The sequence below is a fragment of the Pungitius pungitius genome, unplaced genomic scaffold (genome assembly GCF_949316345.1).
Source record: "Pungitius pungitius unplaced genomic scaffold, fPunPun2.1 scaffold_36, whole genome shotgun sequence".
NCBI lineage: Eukaryota > Metazoa > Chordata > Actinopteri > Perciformes > Gasterosteidae > Pungitius > Pungitius pungitius.
This window is the reverse complement of record NW_026909856.1, coordinates 139687-153928: the sequence shown is the minus strand read 5'-3', so window position 1 is coordinate 153928 and position 14242 is coordinate 139687. Positions and strand designations below refer to the sequence as shown.

General features: G+C 46.0%; 30 non-coding genes and 1 pseudogene across 30 annotated transcripts; all 31 read right to left on the bottom strand.

Moving 5' to 3' along the window:
* Positions 1-274: 274 nt before the first annotated feature.
* Positions 275-393, bottom strand: LOC134115585 (5S ribosomal RNA). Its single transcript, XR_009947947.1, has one exon. It is a non-coding gene; the product is annotated as a 5S ribosomal RNA (ribosomal RNA).
* Positions 394-737: 344 nt separating this feature from the next.
* On the bottom strand, positions 738-856 carry LOC134115769 (5S ribosomal RNA). The gene has a single exon (XR_009948120.1). It is a non-coding gene; the product is annotated as a 5S ribosomal RNA (ribosomal RNA).
* Positions 857-1195: 339 nt separating this feature from the next.
* LOC134115291 (5S ribosomal RNA) lies at positions 1196-1314 on the bottom strand. The gene has a single exon (XR_009947653.1). It is a non-coding gene; the product is annotated as a 5S ribosomal RNA (ribosomal RNA).
* A 344-nt stretch (positions 1315-1658) lies between these two features.
* On the bottom strand, positions 1659-1777 carry LOC134115768 (5S ribosomal RNA). The gene has a single exon (XR_009948119.1). It is a non-coding gene; the product is annotated as a 5S ribosomal RNA (ribosomal RNA).
* A 339-nt stretch (positions 1778-2116) lies between these two features.
* Positions 2117-2235, bottom strand: LOC134115290 (5S ribosomal RNA). The gene has a single exon (XR_009947652.1). It is a non-coding gene; the product is annotated as a 5S ribosomal RNA (ribosomal RNA).
* A 344-nt stretch (positions 2236-2579) lies between these two features.
* Positions 2580-2698, bottom strand: LOC134115767 (5S ribosomal RNA). Its single transcript, XR_009948118.1, has one exon. It is a non-coding gene; the product is annotated as a 5S ribosomal RNA (ribosomal RNA).
* A 339-nt stretch (positions 2699-3037) lies between these two features.
* LOC134115766 (5S ribosomal RNA) lies at positions 3038-3156 on the bottom strand. Its single transcript, XR_009948117.1, has one exon. It is a non-coding gene; the product is annotated as a 5S ribosomal RNA (ribosomal RNA).
* Positions 3157-3495: 339 nt separating this feature from the next.
* Positions 3496-3614, bottom strand: LOC134115289 (5S ribosomal RNA). Its single transcript, XR_009947651.1, has one exon. It is a non-coding gene; the product is annotated as a 5S ribosomal RNA (ribosomal RNA).
* A 344-nt stretch (positions 3615-3958) lies between these two features.
* LOC134115765 (5S ribosomal RNA) lies at positions 3959-4077 on the bottom strand. The gene has a single exon (XR_009948116.1). It is a non-coding gene; the product is annotated as a 5S ribosomal RNA (ribosomal RNA).
* Positions 4078-4416: 339 nt separating this feature from the next.
* On the bottom strand, positions 4417-4535 carry LOC134115288 (5S ribosomal RNA). The gene has a single exon (XR_009947650.1). It is a non-coding gene; the product is annotated as a 5S ribosomal RNA (ribosomal RNA).
* A 344-nt stretch (positions 4536-4879) lies between these two features.
* Positions 4880-4998, bottom strand: LOC134115764 (5S ribosomal RNA). The gene has a single exon (XR_009948115.1). It is a non-coding gene; the product is annotated as a 5S ribosomal RNA (ribosomal RNA).
* A 339-nt stretch (positions 4999-5337) lies between these two features.
* Positions 5338-5456, bottom strand: LOC134115584 (5S ribosomal RNA). The gene has a single exon (XR_009947946.1). It is a non-coding gene; the product is annotated as a 5S ribosomal RNA (ribosomal RNA).
* Positions 5457-5800: 344 nt separating this feature from the next.
* LOC134115763 (5S ribosomal RNA) lies at positions 5801-5919 on the bottom strand. The gene has a single exon (XR_009948114.1). It is a non-coding gene; the product is annotated as a 5S ribosomal RNA (ribosomal RNA).
* A 339-nt stretch (positions 5920-6258) lies between these two features.
* LOC134115741 (5S ribosomal RNA) lies at positions 6259-6378 on the bottom strand (annotated as a pseudogene).
* Positions 6379-6722: 344 nt separating this feature from the next.
* On the bottom strand, positions 6723-6841 carry LOC134115762 (5S ribosomal RNA). The gene has a single exon (XR_009948113.1). It is a non-coding gene; the product is annotated as a 5S ribosomal RNA (ribosomal RNA).
* A 339-nt stretch (positions 6842-7180) lies between these two features.
* On the bottom strand, positions 7181-7299 carry LOC134115761 (5S ribosomal RNA). The gene has a single exon (XR_009948112.1). It is a non-coding gene; the product is annotated as a 5S ribosomal RNA (ribosomal RNA).
* Positions 7300-7638: 339 nt separating this feature from the next.
* On the bottom strand, positions 7639-7757 carry LOC134115583 (5S ribosomal RNA). Its single transcript, XR_009947945.1, has one exon. It is a non-coding gene; the product is annotated as a 5S ribosomal RNA (ribosomal RNA).
* A 344-nt stretch (positions 7758-8101) lies between these two features.
* Positions 8102-8220, bottom strand: LOC134115759 (5S ribosomal RNA). Its single transcript, XR_009948110.1, has one exon. It is a non-coding gene; the product is annotated as a 5S ribosomal RNA (ribosomal RNA).
* A 344-nt stretch (positions 8221-8564) lies between these two features.
* On the bottom strand, positions 8565-8683 carry LOC134115758 (5S ribosomal RNA). Its single transcript, XR_009948109.1, has one exon. It is a non-coding gene; the product is annotated as a 5S ribosomal RNA (ribosomal RNA).
* Positions 8684-9022: 339 nt separating this feature from the next.
* LOC134115287 (5S ribosomal RNA) lies at positions 9023-9141 on the bottom strand. The gene has a single exon (XR_009947649.1). It is a non-coding gene; the product is annotated as a 5S ribosomal RNA (ribosomal RNA).
* A 344-nt stretch (positions 9142-9485) lies between these two features.
* Positions 9486-9604, bottom strand: LOC134116112 (5S ribosomal RNA). The gene has a single exon (XR_009948462.1). It is a non-coding gene; the product is annotated as a 5S ribosomal RNA (ribosomal RNA).
* Positions 9605-9943: 339 nt separating this feature from the next.
* On the bottom strand, positions 9944-10062 carry LOC134115285 (5S ribosomal RNA). Its single transcript, XR_009947647.1, has one exon. It is a non-coding gene; the product is annotated as a 5S ribosomal RNA (ribosomal RNA).
* A 344-nt stretch (positions 10063-10406) lies between these two features.
* On the bottom strand, positions 10407-10525 carry LOC134115757 (5S ribosomal RNA). Its single transcript, XR_009948108.1, has one exon. It is a non-coding gene; the product is annotated as a 5S ribosomal RNA (ribosomal RNA).
* Positions 10526-10864: 339 nt separating this feature from the next.
* On the bottom strand, positions 10865-10983 carry LOC134115284 (5S ribosomal RNA). The gene has a single exon (XR_009947646.1). It is a non-coding gene; the product is annotated as a 5S ribosomal RNA (ribosomal RNA).
* Positions 10984-11327: 344 nt separating this feature from the next.
* On the bottom strand, positions 11328-11446 carry LOC134116111 (5S ribosomal RNA). Its single transcript, XR_009948461.1, has one exon. It is a non-coding gene; the product is annotated as a 5S ribosomal RNA (ribosomal RNA).
* Positions 11447-11785: 339 nt separating this feature from the next.
* LOC134115283 (5S ribosomal RNA) lies at positions 11786-11904 on the bottom strand. Its single transcript, XR_009947645.1, has one exon. It is a non-coding gene; the product is annotated as a 5S ribosomal RNA (ribosomal RNA).
* Positions 11905-12248: 344 nt separating this feature from the next.
* Positions 12249-12367, bottom strand: LOC134115756 (5S ribosomal RNA). The gene has a single exon (XR_009948107.1). It is a non-coding gene; the product is annotated as a 5S ribosomal RNA (ribosomal RNA).
* A 339-nt stretch (positions 12368-12706) lies between these two features.
* On the bottom strand, positions 12707-12825 carry LOC134115282 (5S ribosomal RNA). The gene has a single exon (XR_009947644.1). It is a non-coding gene; the product is annotated as a 5S ribosomal RNA (ribosomal RNA).
* Positions 12826-13169: 344 nt separating this feature from the next.
* Positions 13170-13288, bottom strand: LOC134115755 (5S ribosomal RNA). Its single transcript, XR_009948106.1, has one exon. It is a non-coding gene; the product is annotated as a 5S ribosomal RNA (ribosomal RNA).
* Positions 13289-13627: 339 nt separating this feature from the next.
* LOC134115754 (5S ribosomal RNA) lies at positions 13628-13746 on the bottom strand. The gene has a single exon (XR_009948105.1). It is a non-coding gene; the product is annotated as a 5S ribosomal RNA (ribosomal RNA).
* A 339-nt stretch (positions 13747-14085) lies between these two features.
* On the bottom strand, positions 14086-14204 carry LOC134115281 (5S ribosomal RNA). The gene has a single exon (XR_009947643.1). It is a non-coding gene; the product is annotated as a 5S ribosomal RNA (ribosomal RNA).
* Between the last annotated feature and the right edge of the window lie 38 nt (positions 14205-14242).

Below are 14242 nucleotides of genomic sequence, written 5' to 3'. Positions count from 1 at the left end.
ATCTTTGTGTGGGTTAAATAAGGGTATGCAAAGAAGGCTGTGACATCCCATGCCGAAAATTGGATGGACTAGAGAAGACCCGCCCAGGAGTCCCAGCCAATCGGTGAATGGCCATTGCAGTCCCCGCCACCTCAAATGGCCTGACGATGGTACGGACGTAAGCCACCTTTCATCTTCTTCCTATTGCATCTCTTCTACAATGTGAATTTTTTTTTACAATTGTGTAGGTGTACAATCTACGGCGCTGGGCGGCTTTCAGAGAGAGAAGTGAAAAAGCTTACGGCACCTGGGATTCCCAGGCGGTCTTCCATCCAGGTACTAACCAGGCCCTGCTCTGCTTAGCTTCCGAGAACAGACGAGATCGGGCGGAACCAGAGAGGTATGGACGTAAGCTGCTTTTCATCTTTTTCCTAATCCTTTAAAACGTGTCAAAGATAATCAGAAGTTTCTTTTTCTAAAATTGAAGCAGTTGTTAGCATTGGCAAGAGAGGTTCCTAAAGCCTGAAGGTAACTTTACTTTTCTTCACTGGCAATTCTAACATGTTGGGTTAGCACCTGTATTTCAACGGCTAAATTACAAACAACAGTATGCCAATCGTAAATGTTGACCAACACTAATTTAGCAATCATGAAACGGAATCATTTTGGATAATATTGTCTAATTTCCTTTCATATCCAACGTTAAAACAGGTGTACAATCTGCGGCGCTCGGCGGCTTTCGGAGAGAGAAGTGAAAAAGCTTACGGCACCTGGGATTCCCAGGCGGTCTTCCATCCAGGTACTAACCAGGCCCTGCTCTGCTTAGCTTCCGAGATCAGACGAGATCGGGCGGAACCAGAGAGGTATGGCCGTAAGCTGCTTTTTATCTTTTTCCTAATCCTTTATAATGCGTCAATGAATTATGACACGCCAGCCGTTGGCATCTTTGTGTGGGTTAAATAAGGGTATGCAAAGAAGGCTGTGACATCCCATGCCGAAAATTGGATGGACTAGAGAAGACCCGCCCAGGAGTCCCAGCCAATCGGTGAATGGCCATTGCAGTCCCCGCCACCTCAAATGGCCTGACGATGGTATGGACGTAAGCCACCTTTCATCTTCTTCCTATTGCATCTCTTCTACAATGTGAATTTTTTTTTACAATTGTGTAGGTGTACAATCTACGGCGCTGGGCGGCTTTCAGAGAGAGAAGTGAAAAAGCTTACGGCACCTGGGATTCCCAGGCGGTCTTCCATCCAGGTACTAACCAGGCCCTGCTCTGCTTAGCTTCCGAGATCAGACGAGATCGGGCGGAACCAGAGAGGTATGGACGTAAGCTGCTTTTCATCTTTTTCCTAATCCTTTAAAACGTGTCAAAGATAATCAGAAGTTTCTTTTTCTAAAATTGAAGCAGTTCTTAGCATTGGCAAGAGAGGTTCCTAAAGCCTGAAGGTAACTTTACTTTTCTTCACTGGCAATTCTAACATGTTGGGTTAGCACCTGTATTTCAACGGCTAAATTACAAACAACAGTATGCCAATCGTAAATGTTGACCAACACTAATTTAGCAATCATGAAACGGAATCATTTTGGATAATATTGTCTAATTTCCTTTCATATCCAACGTTAAAACAGGTGTACAATCTGCGGCGCTCGGCGGCTTTCGGAGAGAGAAGTGAAAAAGCTTACGGCACCTGGGATTCCCAGGCGGTCTTCCATCCAGGTACTAACCAGGCCCTGCTCTGCTTAGCTTCCGAGATCAGACGAGATCGGGCGGAACCAGAGAGGTATGGCCGTAAGCTGCTTTTTATCTTTTTCCTAATCCTTTATAATGCGTCAATGAATTATGACACGCCTGCCGTTGGCATCTTTGTGTGGGTTAAATAAGGGTATGCAAAGAAGGCTGTGACATCCCATGCCGAAAATTGGATGGACTAGAGAAGACCCGCCCAGGAGTCCCAGCCAATCGGTGAATGGCCATTGCAGTCCCCGCCACCTCAAATGGCCTGACGATGGTATGGACGTAAGCCACCTTTCATCTTCTTCCTATTGCATCTCTTCTACCATGTGAAATTTTTTTTACAATTGTGTAGGTGTACAATCTACGGCGCTGGGCGGCTTTCAGAGAGAGAAGTGAAAAAGCTTACGGCACCTGGGATTCCCAGGCGGTCTTCCATCCAGGTACTAACCAGGCCCTGCTCTGCTTAGCTTCCGAGATCAGACGAGATCGGGCGGAACCAGAGAGGTATGGACGTAAGCTGCTTTTCATCTTTTTCCTAATCCTTTAAAACGTGTCAAAGATAATCAGAAGTTTCTTTTTCTAAAATTGAAGCAGTTCTTAGCATTGGCAAGAGAGGTTCCTAAAGCCTGAAGGTAACTTTACTTTTCTTCACTGGCAATTCTAACATGTTGGGTTAGCACCTGTATTTCAACGGCTAAATTACAAACAACAGTATGCCAATCGTAAATGTTGACCAACACTAATTTAGCAATCATGAAACGGAATCTTTTTGGATAATATTGTCTAATTTCCTTTCATATCCAACGTTAAAACAGGTGTACAATCTGCGGCGCTCGGCGGCTTTCGGAGAGAGAAGTGAAAAAGCTTACGGCACCTGGGATTCCCAGGCGGTCTTCCATCCAGGTACTAACCAGGCCCTGCTCTGCTTAGCTTCCGAGATCAGACGAGATCGGGCGGAACCAGAGAGGTATGGCCGTAAGCTGCTTTTTATCTTTTTCCTAATCCTTTATAATGCGTCAATGAATTATGACACGCCTGCCGTTGGCATCTTTGTGTGGGTTAAATAAGGGTATGCAAAGAAGGCTGTGACATCCCATGCCGAAAATTGGATGGACTAGAGAAGACCCGCCCAGGAGTCCCAGCCAATCGGTGAATGGCCATTGCAGTCCCCGCCACCTCAAATGGCCTGACGATGGTATGGACGTAAGCCAGCTTTCATCTTCTTCCTATTGCATCTCTTCTACCATGTGACATTTTTTTTACAATTGTGTAGGTGTACAATTTACGGCGCTGGGCGGCTTTCGGAGAGAGAAGTGAAAAAGCTTACGGCACCTGGGATTCCCAGGCGGTCTTCCATCCAGGTACTAACCAGGCCCTGCTCTGCTTAGCTTCCGAGATCAGACGAGATCGGGCGGAACCAGAGAGGTATGGCCGTAAGCTGCTTTTTATCTTTTTCCTAATCCTTTATAATGCGTCAATGAATTATGACACGCCTGCCGTTGGCATCTTTGTGTGGGTTAAATAAGGGTATGCAAAGAAGGCTGTGACATCCCATGCCGAAAATTGGATGGACTAGAGAAGACCCGCCCAGGAGTCCCAGCCAATCGGTGAATGGCCATTGCAGTCCCCGCCACCTCAAATGGCCTGACGATGGTATGGACGTAAGCCACCTTTCATCTTCTTCCTATTGCATCTCTTCTACCATGTGAAATTTTTTTTACAATTGTGTAGGTGTACAATCTACGGCGCTGGGCGGCTTTCAGAGAGAGAAGTGAAAAAGCTTACGGCACCTGGGATTCCCAGGCGGTCTTCCATCCAGGTACTAACCAGGCCCTGCTCTGCTTAGCTTCCGAGATCAGACGAGATCGGGCGGAACCAGAGAGGTATGGACGTAAGCTGCTTTTCATCTTTTTCCTAATCCTTTAAAACGTGTCAAAGATAATCAGAAGTTTCTTTTTCTAAAATTGAAGCAGTTGTTAGCATTGGCAAGAGAGGTTCCTAAAGCCTGAAGGTAACTTTACTTTTCTTCACTGGCAATTCTAACATGTTGGGTTAGCACCTGTATTTCAACGGCTAAATTACAAACAACAGTATGCCAATCGTAAATGTTGACCAACACTAATTTAGCAATCATGAAACGGAATCATTTTGGATAATATTGTCTAATTTCCTTTCATATCCAACGTTAAAACAGGTGTACAATCTGCGGCGCTCGGCGGCTTTCGGAGAGAGAAGTGAAAAAGCTTACGGCACCTGGGATTCCCAGGCGGTCTTCCATCCAGGTACTAACCAGGCCCTGCTCTGCTTAGCTTCCGAGATCAGACGAGATCGGGCGGAACCAGAGAGGTATGGCCGTAAGCTGCTTTTTATCTTTTTCCTAATCCTTTATAATGCGTCAATGAATTATGACACGCCAGCCGTTGGCATCTTTGTGTGGGTTAAATAAGGGTATGCAAAGAAGGCTGTGACATCCCATGCCGAAAATTGGATGGACTAGAGAAGACCCGCCCAGGAGTCCCAGCCAATCGGTGAATGGCCATTGCAGTCCCCGCCACCTCAAATGGCCTGACGATGGTACGGACGTAAGCCACCTTTCATCTTCTTCCTATTGCATCTCTTCTACCATGTGAAATTTTTTTTACAATTGTGTAGGTGTACAATTTACGGCGCTGGGCGGCTTTCGGAGAGAGAAGTGAAAAAGCTTACGGCACCTGGGATTCCCAGGCGGTCTTCCATCCAGGTACTAACCAGGCCCTGCTCTGCTTAGCTTCCGAGATCAGACGAGATCGGGCGGAACCAGAGAGGTATGGACGTAAGCTGCTTTTCATCTTTTTCCTAATCCTTTAAAACGTGTCAAAGATAATCAGAAGTTTCTTTTTCTAAAATTGAAGCAGTTGTTAGCATTGGCAAGAGAGGTTCCTAAAGCCTGAAGGTAACTTTACTTTTCTTCACTGGCAATTCTAACATGTTGGGTTAGCACCTGTATTTCAACGGCTAAATTACAAACAACAGTATGCCAATCGTAAATGTTGACCAACACTAATTTAGCAATCATGAAACGGAATCATTTTGGATAATATTGTCTAATTTCCTTTCATATCCAACGTTAAAACAGGTGTACAATCTGCGGCGCTCGGCGGCTTTCGGAGAGAGAAGTGAAAAAGCTTACGGCACCTGGGATTCCCAGGCGGTCTTCCATCCAGGTACTAACCAGGCCCTGCTCTGCTTAGCTTCCGAGATCAGACGAGATCGGGCGGAACCAGAGAGGTATGGCCGTAAGCTGCTTTTTATCTTTTTCCTAATCCTTTATAATGCGTCAATGAATTATGACACGCCAGCCGTTGGCATCTTTGTGTGGGTTAAATAAGGGTATGCAAAGAAGGCTGTGACATCCCATGCCGAAAATTGGATGGACTAGAGAAGACCCGCCCAGGAGTCCCAGCCAATCGGTGAATGGCCATTGCAGTCCCCGCCACCTCAAATGGCCTGACGATGGTACGGACGTAAGACACCTTTCATCTTCTTCCTATTGCATCTCTTCTACAATGTGAATTTTTTTTTACAATTGTGTAGGTGTACAATCTACGGCGCTGGGCGGCTTTCAGAGAGAGAAGTGAAAAAGCTTACGGCACCTGGGATTCCCAGGCGGTCTTCCATCCAGGTACTAACCAGGCCCTGCTCTGCTTAGCTTCCGAGAACAGACGAGATCGGGCGGAACCAGAGAGGTATGGACGTAAGCTGCTTTTCATCTTTTTCCTAATCCTTTAAAACGTGTCAAAGATAATCAGAAGTTTCTTTTTCTAAAATTGAAGCAGTTCTTAGCATTGGCAAGAGAGGTTCCTAAAGCCTGAAGGTAACTTTACTTTTCTTCACTGGCAATTCTAACATGTTGGGTTAGCACCTGTATTTCAACGGCTAAATTACAAACAACAGTATGCCAATCGTAAATGTTGACCAACACTAATTTAGCAATCATGAAACGGAATCATTTTGGATAATATTGTCTAATTTCCTTTCATATCCAACGTTAAAACAGGTGTACAATCTGCGGCGCTCGGCGGCTTTCGGAGAGAGAAGTGAAAAAGCTTACGGCACCTGGGATTCCCAGGCGGTCTTCCATCCAGGTACTAACCAGGCCCTGCTCTGCTTAGCTTCCGAGATCAGACGAGATCGGGCGGAACCAGAGAGGTATGGCCGTAAGCTGCTTTTTATCTTTTTCCTAATCCTTTATAATGCGTCAATGAATTATGACACGCCAGCCGTTGGCATCTTTGTGTGGGTTAAATAAGGGTATGCAAAGAAGGCTGTGACATCCCATGCCGAAAATTGGATGGACTAGAGAAGACCCGCCCAGGAGTCCCAGCCAATCGGTGAATGGCCATTGCAGTCCCCGCCACCTCAAATGGCCTGACGATGGTATGGACGTAAGCCACCTTTCATCTTCTTCCTATTGCATCTCTTCTACAATGTGAATTTTTTTTTACAATTGTGTAGGTGTACAATCTACGGCGCTGGGCGGCTTTCAGAGAGAGAAGTGAAAAAGCTTACGGCACCTGGGATTCCCAGGCGGTCTTCCATCCAGGTACTAACCAGGCCCTGCTCTGCTTTAGCTTCCGAGAACAGACGAGATCGGGCGGAACCAGAGAGGTATGGACGTAAGCTGCTTTTCATCTTTTTCCTAATCCTTTAAAACGTGTCAAAGATAATCAGAAGTTTCTTTTTCTAAAATTGAAGCAGTTGTTAGCATTGGCAAGAGAGGTTCCTAAAGCCTGAAGGTAACTTTACTTTTCTTCACTGGCAATTCTAACATGTTGGGTTAGCACCTGTATTTCAACGGCTAAATTACAAACAACAGTATGCCAATCGTAAATGTTGACCAACACTAATTTAGCAATCATGAAACGGAATCATTTTGGATAATATTGTCTAATTTCCTTTCATATCCAACGTTAAAACAGGTGTACAATCTGCGGCGCTCGGCGGCTTTCGGAGAGAGAAGTGAAAAAGCTTACGGCACCTGGGATTCCCAGGCGGTCTTCCATCCAGGTACTAACCAGGCCCTGCTCTGCTTAGCTTCCGAGATCAGACGAGATCGGGCGGAACCAGAGAGGTATGGCCGTAAGCTGCTTTTTATCTTTTTCCTAATCCTTTATAATGCGTCAATGAATTATGACACGCCTGCCGTTGGCATCTTTGTGTGGGTTAAATAAGGGTATGCAAAGAAGGCTGTGACATCCCATGCCGAAAATTGGATGGACTAGAGAAGACCCGCCCAGGAGTCCCAGCCAATCGGTGAATGGCCATTGCAGTCCCCGCCACCTCAAATGGCCTGACGATGGTATGGACGTAAGCCAGCTTTCATCTTCTTCCTATTGCATCTCTTCTACCATGTGACATTTTTTTTACAATTGTGTAGGTGTACAATTTACGGCGCTGGGCGGCTTTCGGAGAGAGAAGTGAAAAAGCTTACGGCACCTGGGATTCCCAGGCGGTCTTCCATCCAGGTACTAACCAGGCCCTGCTCTGCTTAGCTTCCGAGATCAGACGAGATCGGGCGGAACCAGAGAGGTATGGCCGTAAGCTGCTTTTTATCTTTTTCCTAATCCTTTATAATGCGTCAATGAATTATGACACGCCAGCCGTTGGCATCTTTGTGTGGGTTAAATAAGGGTATGCAAAGAAGGCTGTGACATCCCATGCCGAAAATTGGATGGACTAGAGAAGACCCGCCCAGGAGTCCCAGCCAATCGGTGAATGGCCATTGCAGTCCCCGCCACCTCAAATGGCCTGACGATGGTACGGACGTAAGCCACCTTTCATCTTCTTCCTATTGCATCTCTTCTACAATGTGAATTTTTTTTTACAATTGTGTAGGTGTACAATCTACGGCGCTGGGCGGCTTTCAGAGAGAGAAGTGAAAAAGCTTACGGCACCTGGGATTCCCAGGCGGTCTTCCATCCAGGTACTAACCAGGCCCTGCTCTGCTTAGCTTCCGAGAACAGACGAGATCGGGCGGAACCAGAGAGGTATGGACGTAAGCTGCTTTTCATCTTTTTCCTAATCCTTTAAAACGTGTCAAAGATAATCAGAAGTTTCTTTTTCTAAAATTGAAGCAGTTGTTAGCATTGGCAAGAGAGGTTCCTAAAGCCTGAAGGTAACTTTACTTTTCTTCACTGGCAATTCTAACATGTTGGGTTAGCACCTGTATTTCAACGGCTAAATTACAAACAACAGTATGCCAATCGTAAATGTTGACCAACACTAATTTAGCAATCATGAAACGGAATCATTTTGGATAATATTGTCTAATTTCCTTTCATATCCAACGTTAAAACAGGTGTACAATCTGCGGCGCTCGGCGGCTTTCGGAGAGAGAAGTGAAAAAGCTTACGGCACCTGGGATTCCCAGGCGGTCTTCCATCCAGGTACTAACCAGGCCCTGCTCTGCTTAGCTTCCGAGATCAGACGAGATCGGGCGGAACCAGAGAGGTATGGCCGTAAGCTGCTTTTTATCTTTTTCCTAATCCTTTAAAACGTGTCAAAGATAATCAGAAGTTTCTTTTTCTAAAATTGAAGCAGTTGTTAGCATTGGCAAGAGAGGTTCCTAAAGCCTGAAGGTAACTTTACTTTTCTTCACTGGCAATTCTAACATGTTGGGTTAGCACCTGTATTTCAACGGCTAAATTACAAACAACAGTATGCCAATCGTAAATGTTGACCAACACTAATTTAGCAATCATGAAACGGAATCATTTTGGATAATATTGTCTAATTTCCTTTCATATCCAACGTTAAAACAGGTGTACAATCTGCGGCGCTCGGCGGCTTTCGGAGAGAGAAGTGAAAAAGCTTACGGCACCTGGGATTCCCAGGCGGTCTTCCATCCAGGTACTAACCAGGCCCTGCTCTGCTTAGCTTCCGAGATCAGACGAGATCGGGCGGAACCAGAGAGGTATGGCCGTAAGCTGCTTTTTATCTTTTTCCTAATCCTTTATAATGCGTCAATGAATTATGACACGCCTGCCGTTGGCATCTTTGTGTGGGTTAAATAAGGGTATGCAAAGAAGGCTGTGACATCCCATGCCGAAAATTGGATGGACTAGAGAAGACCCGCCCAGGAGTCCCAGCCAATCGGTGAATGGCCATTGCAGTCCCCGCCACCTCAAATGGCCTGACGATGGTACGGACGTAAGCCACCTTTCATCTTCTTCCTATTGCATCTCTTCTACCATGTGAAATTTTTTTTACAATTGTGTAGGTGTACAATTTACGGCGCTGGGCGGCTTTCGGAGAGAGAAGTGAAAAAGCTTACGGCACCTGGGATTCCCAGGCGGTCTTCCATCCAGGTACTAACCAGGCCCTGCTCTGCTTAGCTTCCGAGATCAGACGAGATCGGGCGGAACCAGAGAGGTATGGACGTAAGCTGCTTTTCATCTTTTTCCTAATCCTTTAAAACGTGTCAAAGATAATCAGAAGTTTCTTTTTCTAAAATTGAAGCAGTTCTTAGCATTGGCAAGAGAGGTTCCTAAAGCCTGAAGGTAACTTTACTTTTCTTCACTGGCAATTCTAACATGTTGGGTTAGCACCTGTATTTCAACGGCTAAATTACAAACAACAGTATGCCAATCGTAAATGTTGACCAACACTAATTTAGCAATCATGAAACGGAATCATTTTGGATAATATTGTCTAATTTCCTTTCATATCCAACGTTAAAACAGGTGTACAATCTGCGGCGCTCGGCGGCTTTCGGAGAGAGAAGTGAAAAAGCTTACGGCACCTGGGATTCCCAGGCGGTCTTCCATCCAGGTACTAACCAGGCCCTGCTCTGCTTAGCTTCCGAGATCAGACGAGATCGGGCGGAACCAGAGAGGTATGGCCGTAAGATGCTTTTTATCTTTTTCCTAATCCTTTATAATGCGTCAATGAATTATGACACGCCTGCCGTTGGCATCTTTGTGTGGGTTAAATAAGGGTATGCAAAGAAGGCTGTGACATCCCATGCCGAAAATTGGATGGACTAGAGAAGACCCGCCCAGGGGTCCCAGCCAATCGGTGAATGGCCATTGCAGTCCCCGCCACCTCAAATGGCCTGACGATGGTACGGACGTAAGCCACCTTTCATCTTCTTCCTATTGCATCTCTTCTACCATGTGAAATTTTTTTTACAATTGTGTAGGTGTACAATTTACGGCGCTGGGCGGCTTTCGGAGAGAGAAGTGAAAAAGCTTACGGCACCTGGGATTCCCAGGCGGTCTTCCATCCAGGTACTAACCAGGCCCTGCTCTGCTTAGCTTCCGAGATCAGACGAGATCGGGCGGAACCAGAGAGGTATGGACGTAAGCTGCTTTTCATCTTTTTCCTAATCCTTTAAAACGTGTCAAAGATAATCAGAAGTTTCTTTTTCTAAAATTGAAGCAGTTGTTAGCATTGGCAAGAGAGGTTCCTAAAGCCTGAAGGTAACTTTACTTTTCTTCACTGGCAATTCTAACATGTTGGGTTAGCACCTGTATTTCAACGGCTAAATTACAAACAACAGTATGCCAATCGTAAATGTTGACCAACACTAATTTAGCAATCATGAAACGGAATCATTTTGGATAATATTGTCTAATTTCCTTTCATATCCAACGTTAAAACAGGTGTACAATCTGCGGCGCTCGGCGGCTTTCGGAGAGAGAAGTGAAAAAGCTTACGGCACCTGGGATTCCCAGGCGGTCTTCCATCCAGGTACTAACCAGGCCCTGCTCTGCTTAGCTTCCGAGATCAGACGAGATCGGGCGGAACCAGAGAGGTATGGCCGTAAGCTGCTTTTTATCTTTTTCCTAATCCTTTATAATGCGTCAATGAATTATGACACGCCTGCCGTTGGCATCTTTGTGTGGGTTAAATAAGGGTATGCAAAGAAGGCTGTGACATCCCATGCCGAAAATTGGATGGACTAGAGAAGACCCGCCCAGGAGTCCCAGCCAATCGGTGAATGGCCATTGCAGTCCCCGCCACCTCAAATGGCCTGACGATGGTATGGACGTAAGCCACCTTTCATCTTCTTCCTATTGCATCTCTTCTACCATGTGAAATTTTTTTTACAATTGTGTAGGTGTACAATTTACGGCGCTGGGCGGCTTTCGGAGAGAGAAGTGAAAAAGCTTACGGCACCTGGGATTCCCAGGCGGTCTTCCATCCAGGTACTAACCAGGCCCTGCTCTGCTTAGCTTCCGAGATCAGACGAGATCGGGCGGAACCAGAGAGGTATGGACGTAAGCTGCTTTTCATCTTTTTCCTAATCCTTTAAAACGTGTCAAAGATAATCAGAAGTTTCTTTTTCTAAAATTGAAGCAGTTCTTAGCATTGGCAAGAGAGGTTCCTAAAGCCTGAAGGTAACTTTACTTTTCTTCACTGGCAATTCTAACATGTTGGGTTAGCACCTGTATTTCAACGGCTAAATTACAAACAACAGTATGCCAATCGTAAATGTTGACCAACACTAATTTAGCAATCATGAAACGGAATCATTTTGGATAATATTGTCTAATTTCCTTTCATATCCAACGTTAAAACAGGTGTACAATCTGCGGCGCTCGGCGGCTTTCGGAGAGAGAAGTGAAAAAGCTTACGGCACCTGGGATTCCCAGGCGGTCTTCCATCCAGGTACTAACCAGGCCCTGCTCTGCTTAGCTTCCGAGATCAGACGAGATCGGGCGGAACCAGAGAGGTATGGCCGTAAGATGCTTTTTATCTTTTTCCTAATCCTTTATAATGCGTCAATGAATTATGACACGCCTGCCGTTGGCATCTTTGTGTGGGTTAAATAAGGGTATGCAAAGAAGGCTGTGACATCCCATGCCGAAAATTGGATGGACTAGAGAAGACCCGCCCAGGGGTCCCAGCCAATCGGTGAATGGCCATTGCAGTCCCCGCCACCTCAAATGGCCTGACGATGGTAGGGACGTAAGCCACCTTTCATCGTCTTCGTATTGCATCTCTTCTACCATGTGAAATTTTTTTTACAGTTGTGTAGGTGTACAATTTACGGCGCTGGGCGGCTTTCGGAGAGAGAAGTGAAAAAGCTTACGGCACCTGGGATTCCCAGGCGGTCTTCCATCCAGGTACTAACCAGGCCCTGCTCTGCTTAGCTTCCGAGATCAGACGAGATCGGGCGGAACCAGAGAGGTATGGACGTAAGCTGCTTTTCATCTTTTTCCTAATCCTTTAAAACGTGTCAAAGATAATCAGAAGTTTCTTTTTCTAAAATTGAAGCAGTTGTTAGCATTGGCAAGAGAGGTTCCTAAAGCCTGAAGGTAACTTTACTTTTCTTCACTGGCAATTCTAACATGTTGGGTTAGCACCTGTATTTCAACGGCTAAATTACAAACAACAGTATGCCAATCGTAAATGTTGACCAACACTAATTTAGCAATCATGAAACGGAATCATTTTGGATAATATTGTCTAATTTCCTTTCATATCCAACGTTAAAACAGGTGTACAATCTGCGGCGCTCGGCGGCTTTCGGAGAGAGAAGTGAAAAAGCTTACGGCACCTGGGATTCCCAGGCGGTCTTCCATCCAGGTACTAACCAGGCCCTGCTCTGCTTAGCTTCCGAGATCAGACGAGATCGGGCGGAACCAGAGAGGTATGGCCGTAAGCTGCTTTTTATCTTTTTCCTAATCCTTTATAATGCGTCAATGAATTATGACACGCCAGCCGTTGGCATCTTTGTGTGGGTTAAATAAGGGTATGCAAAGAAGGCTGTGACATCCCATGCCGAAAATTGGATGGACTAGAGAAGACCCGCCCAGGAGTCCCAGCCAATCGGTGAATGGCCATTGCAGTCCCCGCCACCTCAAATGGCCTGACGATGGTACGGACGTAAGCCACCTTTCATCTTCTTCCTATTGCATCTCTTCTACCATGTGAAATTTTTTTTACAATTGTGTAGGTGTACAATCTACGGCGCTGGGCGGCTTTCAGAGAGAGAAGTGAAAAAGCTTACGGCACCTGGGATTCCCAGGCGGTCTTCCATCCAGGTACTAACCAGGCCCTGCTCTGCTTAGCTTCCGAGATCAGACGAGATCGGGCGGAACCAGAGAGGTATGGACGTAAGCTGCTTTTCATCTTTTTCCTAATCCTTTAAAACGTGTCAAAGATAATCAGAAGTTTCTTTTTCTAAAATTGAAGCAGTTGTTAGCATTGGCAAGAGAGGTTCCTAAAGCCTGAAGGTAACTTTACTTTTCTTCACTGGCAATTCTAACATGTTGGGTTAGCACCTGTATTTCAACGGCTAAATTACAAACAACAGTATGCCAATCGTAAATGTTGACCAACACTAATTTAGCAATCATGAAACGGAATCATTTTGGATAATATTGTCTAATTTCCTTTCATATCCAACGTTAAAACAGGTGTACAATCTGCGGCGCTCGGCGGCTTTCGGAGAGAGAAGTGAAAAAGCTTACGGCACCTGGGATTCCCAGGCGGTCTTCCATCCAGGTACTAACCAGGCCCTGCTCTGCTTAGCTTCCGAGATCAGACGAGATCGGGCGGAACCAGAGAGGTATGGCCGTAAGCTGCTTTTTATCTTTTTCCTAATCCTTTATAATGCGTCAATGAATTATGACACGCCAGCCGTTGGCATCTTTGTGTGGGTTAAATAAGGGTATGCAAAGAAGGCTGTGACATCCCATGCCGAAAATTGGATGGACTAGAGAAGACCCGCCCAGGAGTCCCAGCCAATCGGTGAATGGCCATTGCAGTCCCCGCCACCTCAAATGGCCTGACGATGGTACGGACGTAAGCCACCTTTCATCTTCTTCCTATTGCATCTCTTCTACCATGTGAAATTTTTTTTACAATTGTGTAGGTGTACAATTTACGGCGCTGGGCGGCTTTCGGAGAGAGAAGTGAAAAAGCTTACGGCACCTGGGATTCCCAGGCGGTCTTCCATCCAGGTACTAACCAGGCCCTGCTCTGCTTAGCTTCCGAGATCAGACGAGATCGGGCGGAACCAGAGAGGTATGGCCGTAAGCTGCTTTTTATCTTTTTCCTAATCCTTTATAATGCGTCAATGAATTATGACACGCCAGCCGTTGGCATCTTTGTGTGGGTTAAATAAGGGTATGCAAAGAAGGCTGTGACATCCCATGCCGAAAATTGGATGGACTAGAGAAGACCCGCCCAGGAGTCCCAGCCAATCGGTGAATGGCCATTGCAGTCCCCGCCACCTCAAATGGCCTGACGATGGTATGGACGTAAGCCACCTTTCATCTTCTTCCTATTGCATCTCTTCTACCATGTGAAATTTTTTTTACAATTGTGTAGGTGTACAATTTACGGCGCTGGGCGGCTTTCGGAGAGAGAAGTGAAAAAGCTTACGGCACCTGGGATTCCCAGGCGGTCTTCCATCCAGGTACTAACCAGGCCCTGCTCTGCTTAGCTTCCGAGATCAGACGAGATCGGGCGGAACCAGAGAGGTATGGACGTAAGCTGCTTTTCATCTTTTTCCTAATCCTTTAAAACGTGTCA